Here is a 13005-nt window from a genome sequence, read left to right on the forward strand (position 1 = left end):
AATATGTGTATTAGTTTGATGATAAGTTCAGCAAAACACTTAAGTAGAAATCTAGTGTTTGTAGCCTCAACAGATAAGACCATCTTGGCTATCCGTTGAAGGAGTAGCCTTACTTAGCAATAAGTTTGGTATTATAGCACATCTCACTCTCTGATTTCAAGCTGTAATTCTTAGATGTTGTTAGGAGATAATCAGTCATATTGACTACTAATGGATGTACAGGTAGGAGGGCTAATTGTAAATATTTCATGCCTTGTAATTTTGTATAAGTGAAGAAGTATCAACTGATATTGAAGATCTTCAACGGATAAGAAACTAAGCTTCAACGGATGTCTCTAACGCTTCAACGGATAAGCGCTTCAACGGATAAATGCTTCAACGGATAAAGCTTCAACTGCTAGAGCATCAACGGATAAAGCCATTAATGGATGAAAGCTTCAACGGATGTACTGCTAGAGCATCAACGGATAAAGCCATCAACGGATGAAAGCTTCAACGGATGCTCAGTCTCATAGCAGTTGATAGTGACAGTTAACAAAGCTGACAGAGGCACATCGATTGACAGAGATGTGGTAGCCTATTTCAGGAACAGCAGAAAAAGCAGCCGTTTTTAGTCTGGTTCAAAATGGAAAGTCAACAGATAATTCCATATTACACTGGATAAAAATGGAACAGAAGCAAGTGGAGAACTATTGTCTTATTGTACTTTATCTTTGTCTTCACTTGTAAACTTGGTGACATATAAACCAAGTAGTAGCTAGTAATTAGATATGAATTTTCCCTGAGCTGTTTAGAAATATCAAGAGAGAAAATCATCTAGTTTGTACTAGGAAGCAGCTGTGATTTAATTTTGAATCACAGATTTTCTGAAATAACACATCTCTGGTGGAACAACAAATCCACCAGAAAAGTTTTTAAGTTCTTTGTGCTCATTTCATTTGTGTTTAAATATATATCTATCTGCATCAGCTCCAAGCAATTTACACACATTTGATCACTCAAACACTTAGTCTTACAAACTGCTCAAAACTTGAAAAAGTTTTGAGATTTACATTCAACCCCCCTTCTGTAAATCTCATTGTTAGTCCACTGGGAATAACAATTGGTATCAGAGCAAGCTCTTAACATACAGAGAGTTTAAAGATCTATTCTGCTAACATCATGAGTAAGAAGGACATTGGTATAAAGATTCCAATCCTGGAAAGAGATAACTATCATCACTGGAAGGTGAAGATGCATTTACATCTTCTCTCTCAAGATGAAAGCTACATCAACTGCATTGAGAATGGTCCTCACATCCCACACAAGGTGGCCACAGCTGCTACTGCTACAGTTGTTGTTGGACAGTTTATTCCCAAGCCAAAGGCAGAATGGACTGTTGAAGATATTGAAGAGGTCCACAAGGACAAGAAAGCCATGAACATTTTGTTTAATGGCCTGGATCAAGATATGTTTGACAATGTCATCAATAGCCAAACTGCTAAGGAAATTTGGGATACTGTGCAGCTTATCTGTGAAGGCACGGAGCAAGTTAGAGAAAACAAAATGCAGCTTCTCATTTAACAATATGAATATTTCCACTTTGAAGAAGGAGAATCATTGAATGATACATTTAACAGATTTCAGAAACTATTGAATGGATTAAAGCTGTATGGGAGAATGTACCAAGTCAAGGACTCCAATCTAAAATTTCTAAGGTCTCTACCAAAGGAATGGAAGCCTATGACTGTTTCTCTAAGAAATTCTCAAGATTATAAGGACTTCACACTTGAAAGATTATATGGAATTTTGAAGACTTATGAACTTGAGATGGAGCAAGATGAGCTGTTGGAAAAGGGAAAGAGAAAAGGAGGATCAGTTGCACTTGTAGCTGACAGTAAAAAAGTTGAAGCCAGAGATGAGGGAAAGACAATGCCAAGTCTCAAAATTGGCACATGTAAATCAGAATCAAGCAAGGGTAAAGAGCAAGTTGCTGAGGATGAAGACAATTCCAGTCAGGATGAATCTGATGATATTGATGAACATCGGCCTTTCTGTCCAGGAGGTTTGCAAAGATGAAGTTCAGGAAAAACACAAAGTTCACTAAGCCAAACAAAAACATGGTGGACAAATCAAAGTTCAAATGTTACAACTGTGGCATTAATGGACACTTTGCAAGTGAGTGTAGGAAGCCAAATTCTGAGAAAAAGAAATTTGAGCACGTTGATTACAAAAGGAAGTATTTTGATTTGCTCAAACAAAAGGAAAGAGCTTTTCTCACTCAAGATGATTTGGCAACAGATGGGGTAAATAAAGATGATGATATGGAATATGTCAACCTAGCCCTGATGGCTAATTCTGATGAAATTGAAACTAGTTCATCAAGCAACCAGGTAATTACTACTGATCTCTCTCAGCTTTCTAAACATGAATGCAATGAAGCCATAAATGATATGTCCAATGAATTATATCATTTGCGTGTTTCTCTTAAATCACTAGCTAAAGAAAACACTAGGATCAAAGAAAATAATATGTTTTTAAGTGATAGGAATGCTGTGTTAGAGAGTCAGGTAATTGAGCTTGAAAAGATTAAACTTAAATGCTTGACTGTCGAGAGTGAACTAGAAGAAGCTGTTAAGAAAGTAGAAATTCTTTCTAAACAGTTAGAAAGTGAGCAAGAGGTAATCAAGGCCTGGAAAACATCTAGGGATGTTGGTGTTCAAATTGCCAAGGTTCAGGGAATTGAATCATTCTGTGAGGATGCCTGGAAGAAAAACAAAAAGAAGTTAGAATTAATTGATGGATTGTCAACCGATGTGGAATCAACGGATGATGAAAGTTATCCGTTGAAGGAAGAAAAGGAGCATCCGTTGAAGGCTCATCAATTAAAACAGGCAAGTTCTTTTAAAAATAAAAAGAATGATTCAACTCTCAAGAACTTTGTCAGAGAAGGAGCAAGTACATCCAGAGATGTCAGTAAGGTGAATATAGGACACATGACTTTAGATCAGTTGAAAGATAGGCTTAAGTTGGTTGAGGATAAGAAGGAAACTAAAAGAAAATCTAAAAGAAATGGGAAGGTAGGGATTAATAAATATAACAATTACACACCTGATAGGTATGCTCCTAGAAAAAGCTGTGTACATTGTAAAAGTGTTAATCACCTATCTGATAATTGCAAATCTGTTAAAAATGCTCCCATACCTTCAAATCCCTCCATGCCTAACATGTCTATGTCACCTCTGCATGCTATGCCTGTTATGACTCACCAGAATCCCCATGCACATTTTGCAAACATGCCATACATTAACAATCCTTACTTTACTGCATTTAGTATGCCTCAAATGCCATACAATATGCCTATGTGGAATAACATGTTTGCACAACCTATGCCTTATCAAATTCAATCAAATGTGTTAAATGATTCTGTGACTAACCCTACACTTCAACCAACCACATCTGAGACCAAGGTTGACCCAAAGTTACCTAAGTCAAAAGATGCAGGAGGAATGAAGTCTAGGAAAAAGACTAACAAGGCTGGACCCAAGGAAACTTGGGTACCAAAATCAACTTGATTGATTTTGTTGTGTGCAGGGACAAAGAAGGAATCTATGGTACTTGGACAGTGGTTGTTCAAGACACATGACAGGAGATTTCACCCTGCTCACAGAATTTAAGGAGAGAGCTGGCCCTAGCATAACCTTTGGAGATGACAGCAAAGGATTCACTATGGGATATGGCTTGATTTTAAAAGAAAATGTCATTATTGATGAAGTTGCATTGATTGATGGTCTCAAACACAATTTATTGAGCATCAGTCAACTATGTGACAGAGGGAATACTGTTTCCTTCAATTCTGAAGCCTGTATTGTCACAAGTAAAAAGGACAATAAAGTGGTTCTAACTGGAGTTAGAAAAGGAAATATGTACTTAGCTGATTTCAACTCTACAGATGCAGAATCCATTACTTATCTTCTCAGCAAAGCAAGTCCAATTGAAAGTTGGCTATGGCACAAGAAGCTGTCCCATTTGAATTTCAAGAGAATGAATGATCTAGTAAAAAAGGACTTAATTAAAGGAATGCCTCTAGTGGAATTCACAAGGGATGGACTGTGTGATGCTTGTCAGAAAGGAAAGCAAAAGAAAGTATCATTCAGTAAGAAGCTTGAATCTGCAATTGATGAACCACTGCAACTTCTATACATGGATCTTTTTGGACCAGTCAATGTATTGTCTATTTCAAGGAAAAGATACTGCCTAGTGATTGTAGATGATTTCTCAAAGTTTTCATGGGTTTATTTTCTTGGATCAAAGGATGAAGCTAGTGAAATCATCATCAATCGTATCAAGCAAGTCAACAATCATCCTGATTTCAAAGTAAGAAATATTAGGAGTGACAATGGAACTGAGTTCAAGAATTCAACCATGAAGATGTTCTGTGGAGAAAATGGGATCATGCATGAGTTCTCAGCTCCAAGAACTCCACAACAAAATGGTGTGGTGGAAAGGAAGAACAGATCACTAATTGAAGCTGCAAGGACAATGTTTGAGGAGTCAAAGCTCCCAACTTATTTTTGGGCTGAGGCTGTTAACTGTGCATGTTACACTCAGAATATTTCTCTAATCAATCAAGCAAAATGCATGACTCCCTATCAATTATTCACGAGAAGAAAACCAACTTTAAACTTTCTACATGTCTTTGGTTGCAAATGTTACATCTTAAGGAATCAATCTGATCACAAAGGAAAGTTTGATGCAAAGGCTGATGAAGGAATATTTGTTGGTTATTCTGCTGGAAAATCATATAGGGTCTACAATCTAAGAACCAACATTGTCATGGAATCTGTACATGTTGTGTTTGATGATAAAAATATTGATGGACTAACAGATGAGGGACATCATGAAGGACTCAATTTTGACAATATTGAGATATATTGTGATGATAGTGAAGATGAGATTGATGAAGAAGGCATCTCAAGAAGAAACCAGAGTCTGCCTTTGGATAATGCACAAAATGCTGCATCCGTTGAAAGTCAAAATTCAGCATCCGTTGAAAGACAAAGTGCATCATCCGTTGAAGTTCATAACGAAGCATCCGTTGATCACAGTCTGTCAACGGATAATCACTTCACCTCATTAGTTGATAGAACTCCCAATTCCTTTCAAAGGATCAGCAACTCAGGGGAGTTTCAATAAATCAACATTCTATCTCACATCATGACAATACTGAGGCAACCTCATCAAGGGCTAATCTACCACCTCAAAGGAAATGGACCAAGAATCACCCTTTTGAACTGATCATTGGTGATGCTACATCTAAAGTACAAACTAGAAGGGCTACTCAAGATGAATGTCTGTATAGTAGCTTTCTATCACAGGAGGAACCTAAGCGAGTGGAAGAAGCTCTTTTGGATCCAGGTTGGATTTTAGCTATGCAAGAGGAGCTAAACCAATTTGAGAGGAACAAAGTGTGGAAGCTGGTACCCAAGCCAAAGAACAAGAGTTCTATTGACACAAAATGGGTATTCAGAAACAAGATAGATGAAAATGGCAATGTCATAAGGAATAAAGCCAGATTGGTTGCCAAAGGCTATTCTCAACAAGAGGGAATAGATTTTGATGAAACATTTGCTCCAGTTGCAAGACTTGAAGCCATCAGAATCTTTCTAGCCTATGCAGCTAATGCCAATTTCAAAGTCTATCAGATGGATGTCAAGAGTGCATTTCTAAATGGGGAATTGGAGGAAGAAGTTTATGTAAGCCAACCTCCAGGTTTTGAAGATCCAAATTTTCCAGACCATGTGTATTATTTGTTGAAAGCACTCTATGGACTAAAGCAAGCACCTAGAGCCTGGTATGAGACTTTATCAAAGTTCCTTCTAGATAATCACTTCACAAGAGGTACTGTTGACAAAACTCTCTTCTTTAGAAATGTTAATGGCTCTATGATACTTGTACAAATTTATGTAGATGATATTATATTTGGATCTACAGATGATAAACTTTGTAAAAAGTTTGCTAAATTAATGCAAAGTAAATATGAAATGAGCATGATGGGAGAGCTAACTTACTTTCTTGGTTTACAAGTTAAACAAGTTAGTGGTGGAATTTTTATTAGTCAAACTAAATATATTTATGATCTTTTAAAGAAGTTTGACTTAATGGATTGTTCACCTGCAAAAACTCCCATGGCCACTGCCACCAAGCTTGAATTAAACAAGGCTGAAAAGTCTGTGGATATTACAAGTTATAGAGGCATGGTTGGCTCACTTTTATATTTAACTGCCAGTAGACCTGATATTATGTTTTCTACATGTCTCTGTGCTAGATTTCAAGCTAACCCTAAAGAATCTCACTTAGTGGCTATTAAAAGAATTTTCAGATATCTCAAAGGGACTCCAAATCTAGGAATTTGGTACCCTAGAGAGTCTGGTTTTGATCTAATTGGCTACTCAGATGCAGATTATGCAGGTTGTAAATTAGACAGGAAAAGCACAACAGGCACCTGTCAATTTCTAGGAAACAAGCTTGAATCATGGTTCAGCAAGAAGCAGAATTCTGTTTCCACATCAACAGCTGAAGCTGAATACATTGCAGCTGGTAGTTGCTGTGCACAAATACTGTGGATGAGGAATCAGTTATTTGACTATGGTATAACTGTGGACAAAATTCCAATATTTTGTGACAACACAAGTGCCATTGCCATTACTGAAAATCCAGTACAGCACTCAAGAACCAAGCACATTGATAACAAGTACCACTTCATTAGGGAACATGTGATGAAAGGTACAGTGGAACTTCATTTTGTTCCAAGTGAAAAGTAGATTGCAGACATATTTACCAAGCCACTTGATGAATCAACATTCACAAGATTAGTAAGTGAGTTAGGTATGCTTAACTATTCATAATCTATGTCATCTATGTGATCTGTCTTTTAGCCTGAAATGAATTTGCTGCAAGAACAAAGTTGGCTTTAATCAAGACTTATCCTATCAACGGATATTCCCTATCCGTTGAAAGCCAAAATTGTTCTATCAACGGATATTCATTACCCGTTGAAAGACAAATACATTTCTGGTAATTTTATCCTTCAACGGATAAAATAGTGTTGTTCATCAACGGATAACTATTTACCTTATCCGTTGATGTGTCCCGTTAGTGAGTCACAGCCGTTGATTCTTTTACTCAACCGTTGATACAGATATACAGTGTTGTATGTATTTGCATTTACGGTAGTTTTCAGAATTTCTACAGTTTCTTTTATTCCTGAACGGCTTTCACTTACTTAAAAGTATCATTTAATTGTTTTAATTTGTGTTTTAATTCAAGAAAGTATAAAAGCCCAATTGAATTCTTATTTTCACTTTACGCTTTCTTGCATTAATCATTCTCTTTCTCTCTCAATTCTCAAGTTCTTCTCTGCAACCTCTACTCACAAAAATGGCACCAGTACTCAAAATTATGTCTCAAACAGGATTTGTTTATGAAAAGAATAATTTCATAGTCTTGGTTGAAAAGAAGGAAGCCCATTCTGATTATCACAAGATGATGGACTTCATCAAGAACTGCAAACTGAGCTATGCAATGCTGGAAGCCCCAACCATCTACTGTGAAGTGATTGAGGAGATTTGGACAACTGCAGAGTTCAACTCCACAGATATGACCATTGCCTTCTCTTTCAAAGGTAAGGACTATTGCATTAATTGTGATGATTTACAATCTTGCTTTAAGTTGCCTGAGAATAATGCCATGACACCACACACTGATAAAGATGTCTCTGCTATGCTAGATTCCATAGGCTATGCTTTTGATTCTACTAGTTTAGGTAGTATTAGAAGGAAATGCCTTAGGAAAGAATGGAGTTTTCTTGGAGATGCCTTTATTAAGGTTTTCTCTGGGAAGATTAGCAATTTTGATGCTATCACTTCATCTCTTGTTAATATGCTCTATATGCTAGTTTCTGATAGGTACTTTAATTTTAGCAACTGTGTTATGCTAGAATTAGGTTCCAGATTAGGTAACAAAGCTAATAGACCACATAACATCTACTTTGCTAGATTCTTTATGTTATTGGCTAACCATGTTGCTGAAGGTTTGGTTATATCCAATGAGAATAATAAACTCAAATGCTGGGCACAAGAGAAAAGGGTCCTTGCAGACCTTTTGAGAATGAACCTCAACAGCCAGGTGCCATTGGTATACTTGCCAATCATGAATGCACCACAGGTAAGTGAGGTAAATATTTCTATAACTCCTACCATTTCCAACCCCAATATTTCTTTGCCTTCTAGTGTGCCTATGGAACCTGTGTCATTGTCCAAACAGGCTCCTACCAAAGCCACCAAATCTAAAATCTCCAAAGTCAAGTCAAAGAAACCTACCTCTGTTGTTTCTCAAAAGACAACAGTTGTAACAACTACCATAAACCCTGAAGGGAGTGAACAGGGTGTGAGTGGTGAGGGGAGGGGTGAATATCAAAAAGCCCCCCAGGATAAGGTGAGAGAGGTGAGTGGTACCCATTCCAGCCAAGCCACAGTCTCTCAAAAGACTGTAGTGGTTCAAAAGGAGTCCAGCACATCCCTAGTTGCATCCTCCCAAAAGGATGTAACTATTGAAAATAGTCCCCACCCAGGGACACAGAACAAAAGAGGGAGGGACACTGAAGCTAAAAATTCACCAATTCAAGCCTTTTCAAGGAAGAAGAAGGCCAAAACCCTAGTTTCCACACAAGGGGCACACACAGCACAGATACACCCACCAGTATCTGTGCCTTCTCAAATTCAGCTTGATGTGATTCCAGCAAATGTGGAATCACAGCCCCATTCTCTCAATATAGACACACACCATTCCTCAAACTCTCCTACTCCCTCTCTGGATGTGGATATGATATTCACATCAATTCCTGATTCTCCCTCATTAAAACTCAGGGAGGAGCCCCACTCAAAACCTGGTGATCATCATCTTTTAGATGATTTGTTGGATCATCAGCCAATTCTTTCAGATGTAGTTGCAGAATCTGTGTCACCTCACTTAAAATCAATCCACACAGATTCAACAATTATATCACTTTCTATCTCTACATCATTTCCTTCTTCAACGGATATCTCTCATCCGTTGACAAGTGGTTGTTCTTCAACGGATAAGCTTAACAGCAGTCATCCGTTGATACCATCAGTTTCCACTTCAACGGATACTCCCTATCCGTTGATGGCCTCTACACACTTAACAGAAACAACTCCAACTGTAGAGGACATGGCAACTGTACAATCACTGTTAGGCTTGAGGGAAGGGAGTGACTTTTTGAGTGAGAGGCTGGGTTGCTCCCAGGCAAAAGGAGAGGATGAGAGTCACCAAATGCATGCTATTTCTTCCAGCATGGCAAAAGTAAGTAAGAGGAGTGCCACCTTCGAAGGTGAAGGTGAGGGTGTGAGGGTGTGTGTGAGCCAGGGGGAGCCCCTGATGCAAGAAAAGAGAGAAATTGAGAGAAAGGCAGGTACAGAAGCTATAAGGATGGATCCAGCCATTGCTAGTGAGTTAATGAAAGTGGATGATGCAGATAAGGGAAGACAATTTCAGCAACACTACAAAGCTGTCATTGATAACATTTCCTTAGATGCTGACACTTTTACTCACCATGTTTCAGCCTATCAATTATTGGCTGCACAGGACAATGTGGAGGCTGAACAGACACTACACATTGTACACACTTCAGAATCTCTTCTAAGAGACAAAGCTGCTGTCAACAGGCTGCCTTCTCAAGCTGCTGAGCCATCTGAAGAATTTGGAGTAAATTCTAATGATGATGACTCTAATTCTTTGAATGAGAGCATGAACTTAGGGGGAGTAGCAGGCCCAAGTTCTGTTCCTAATCTTCCTGAATGGGCATGGGCCAAACCATCAACACCAGGAGAGTTTGGTGTCACTTTGGTCAAACAAGTCATGACAATTCAGCAAGCCATTCAGGAGACTCAGGATGCTGGCACCAAGGCAATTCTTCAAGCTCATCTGGAATCTCTGCATCTCTTGCAGTTGCAGCATTACCAGCACAATCTAAGTGTGGATGAGCTCAAGCTGGACATTGCTGATCTGAAATCCTACAATGCTGAGAAATTGGATTTAGTCATACCCTATGGTACTATGCAAGATTTGTTGGGGAGACTCAGGAAGGCCTCTGATGTTGATAAGAGGTTGACCAGATTGGAAGATAGGGTTCAAATAATTGAAGACTCTATGGTCACCATTCTTCAAAATCAACAAACTCAAACAAATCTCCTCATGCAGCTGGCACAAGCACAAGGCTTGACCCCTACCCTTGATGATAACAAAAAGGGGGAGAATAAAGGGGAAGGGGAAGGAGAGCCATCCACAACAGTTCAGATTTCTCAAGTGCTAGTTCCTGTCATCTCAACTTCTCCACCAATTCAAGTCAAAGGAAAGCTAGATGGAATTGATCTAATCCAGATAGCAGCAGCTGAATTGCAAGTCAAAGAGCAAAAGAAGAAGATTGATGAAAAGATGCAACTAATATTTGGTTCTACAACTTCTCAATTACAATCTGTGAAGCATAGCACAAAAGTGGAATCAATTATTATGGAACTCAAGCCAGTAGGGAGGCATAAGGATGGAGAAACTTCTTCCAAAGATCTGCAACCTATGGTTCTCAAGCCCAACAACAGATCCAATAAGGACTCTACAAAGAATCCTCTAAAAGAGGTGGATTTTCCTCTTCCAAAAGCAGATGAGGACAAGCTTTTATGAAGAAGTATTGCATATCTCAAAGAGACCGTGGATGAGGCTGTAAGGAGAAACATGGCTATTATTTTCAGAGAGGGAAAGAGCATATGTGTGATGCAAGGACATCCCAAATTCTCAATAGCCAAGAAGGAAGAAACCAAAAGGTTGAAGGAAGAAGCCAAACAGCTAAAGGCTGACAAAAGAGCACAAGCAAAGCTTGAAAAACAGTTAGAGTCAAGTCAGGCTGAAGATCAAAAAGTAATTGAAGACAAAGGTGAAGATGAAGCTATAGGGGACATGGTTGGTACTTAGATGGAGGAAAGAAGTAAGGAAGAATGGCAGAAAGGGAAAAGAAAGAAGGTCAATGCAAAGAGAAAGAAGGTAGATAAGACTGAAGAAACCCAATTAATATCCAAACCACTACCCTCCATTCCTGAACCCATTGTACCTGACCCCTTCATGAACATTCATGGTGAAACAATCATTCCCAAGGAGGAACCAATTGATTGGGACACCATCAAATTGCCCACCTTCCTAACCTCTTCTCCATCATCAAAGAAGCAGAAAAGAAGAATCAAATCAACACCCTCTAAAGCCTCAATCAAATTCACACAGAAGCCTAAGTCCAAACCTCAAAACTCTAAAGATGATTATGTTCACATCTATGACATAAAAGAATTTTCAGACATTGAACTCTATCTGGATGAGCTGGAGGATGTAAGGGGAATAGCTGCCTACAGACAGCAACCGGAAAGACTAGTGTTCAAATACAAAGGAGCTGGGGAAAGAACATGGCCTCTTCACAGAATTCTGAATGAAGGCTACACTACCTTGATTAGAGTCTACTCAGCCATACATAAGGATTCTGGCTTTACCAGAACAGCCAGGACTGAGATTCTCAACAAGATTGCCAACATAAGGAAAACTTGGAGGGAGCCCAATGCTTTGCCTAGAACTTTACTCATTCCAGAGAGAGGTATTACAATTCACAAATCACCTCATTGGTTGATGGAGTTCAGAGACAACAAAGGAGTCAGAAGATTTTTCAGAATTGAAGATCAGCTAAAGATTGCCAGTAATGAAACTCTCAAGGATATGCAATCTAAGTTAGATATCAATGAAGAAGATGAAGCTGAATTATACAGACAACTTCAACTTCAAATGGAGGAAAATGACAGGAGGCTAGGAAAGAAAACCAGGGATCAAAGGAAAAGAAAGTAATTTGCTCAAGCTAAAGGAGCACCCTTGGAAATAATGTATTTCTTCAATTTCATCTCAGCATATACACTTTTGCAGCACTTTTGAATTTCTGCTTAGTTACAGTTTATATATTTGTTAAGTGTTTTGTTATCATCAAGCTTAATCCAAATTTATGCCTACAGTTCTAGTAGACATAAATAGGGGGAGATTGTTAGGAATATGTGTATTAGTTTGATGATAAGTTCAGCAAAACACTTAAGTAGAAATCTAGTGTTTGTAGCCTCAACGGATAAGACCATCTTGGCTATCCGTTGAAGGAGTAGCCTTACTTAGCAATAAGTTTGGTATTATAGCACATCTCACTCTCTGATTTCAAGCTGTAATTCTTAGATGTTGTTAGGAGATAATCAGTCATATTGACTACTAATGGATGTACAAGTAGGAGGGCTAATTGTAAATATTTCATGCCTTGTAATTTTGTATAAGTGAAGAAGTATCAACTGATATTGAAGATCTTCAACGGATAAGAAACTAAGCTTCAACGGATGTCTCTAACGCTTCAACGGATAAGCGCTTTAACGGATAAGTGCTTCAACGGATAAAGCTTCAACTGCGAGAGCATCAACGGATAAAGCCATTAATGGATGAAAGCTTCAACGGATGCACTGCTAGAGCATCAACGGATAAAGCCATCAACAGATGAAAGCTTCAACGGATGCTCAGTCTCATAGCAGTTGATAGTGATAGTTAACAAAGCTGACAGAGGCACATGGATTAACAGAGACGTGGTAGCCTATTTCAGGAACAGCAGAAAAAGCAGCCGTTTTTAGTCTGGTTCAAAATGGAAAGTCAACAGATAATTCCATATTACACTGGATAATAATGGAACAGAAGCAAGTGGAGAACTATTGTCTTATTGTACTTTATCTTTGTCTTCACTTGTAAACTTGGTGACATATAAACCAAGTAGTAGCTAGTAATTAGATATGAATTTTCCCTGAGCTGTTTAGAAATATCAAGAGAGAAAATCATCTAGTTTGTACTAGGAAGCAGCTGTGATTTAATTTTGAATCACAGATTTTCTGAAATAAC

The sequence above is a fragment of the Apium graveolens genome, unplaced genomic scaffold (assembly GCF_009905375.1).
Source record: "Apium graveolens cultivar Ventura unplaced genomic scaffold, ASM990537v1 ctg5503, whole genome shotgun sequence".
Taxonomy (NCBI): Eukaryota; Viridiplantae; Streptophyta; class Magnoliopsida; order Apiales; family Apiaceae; genus Apium; species Apium graveolens.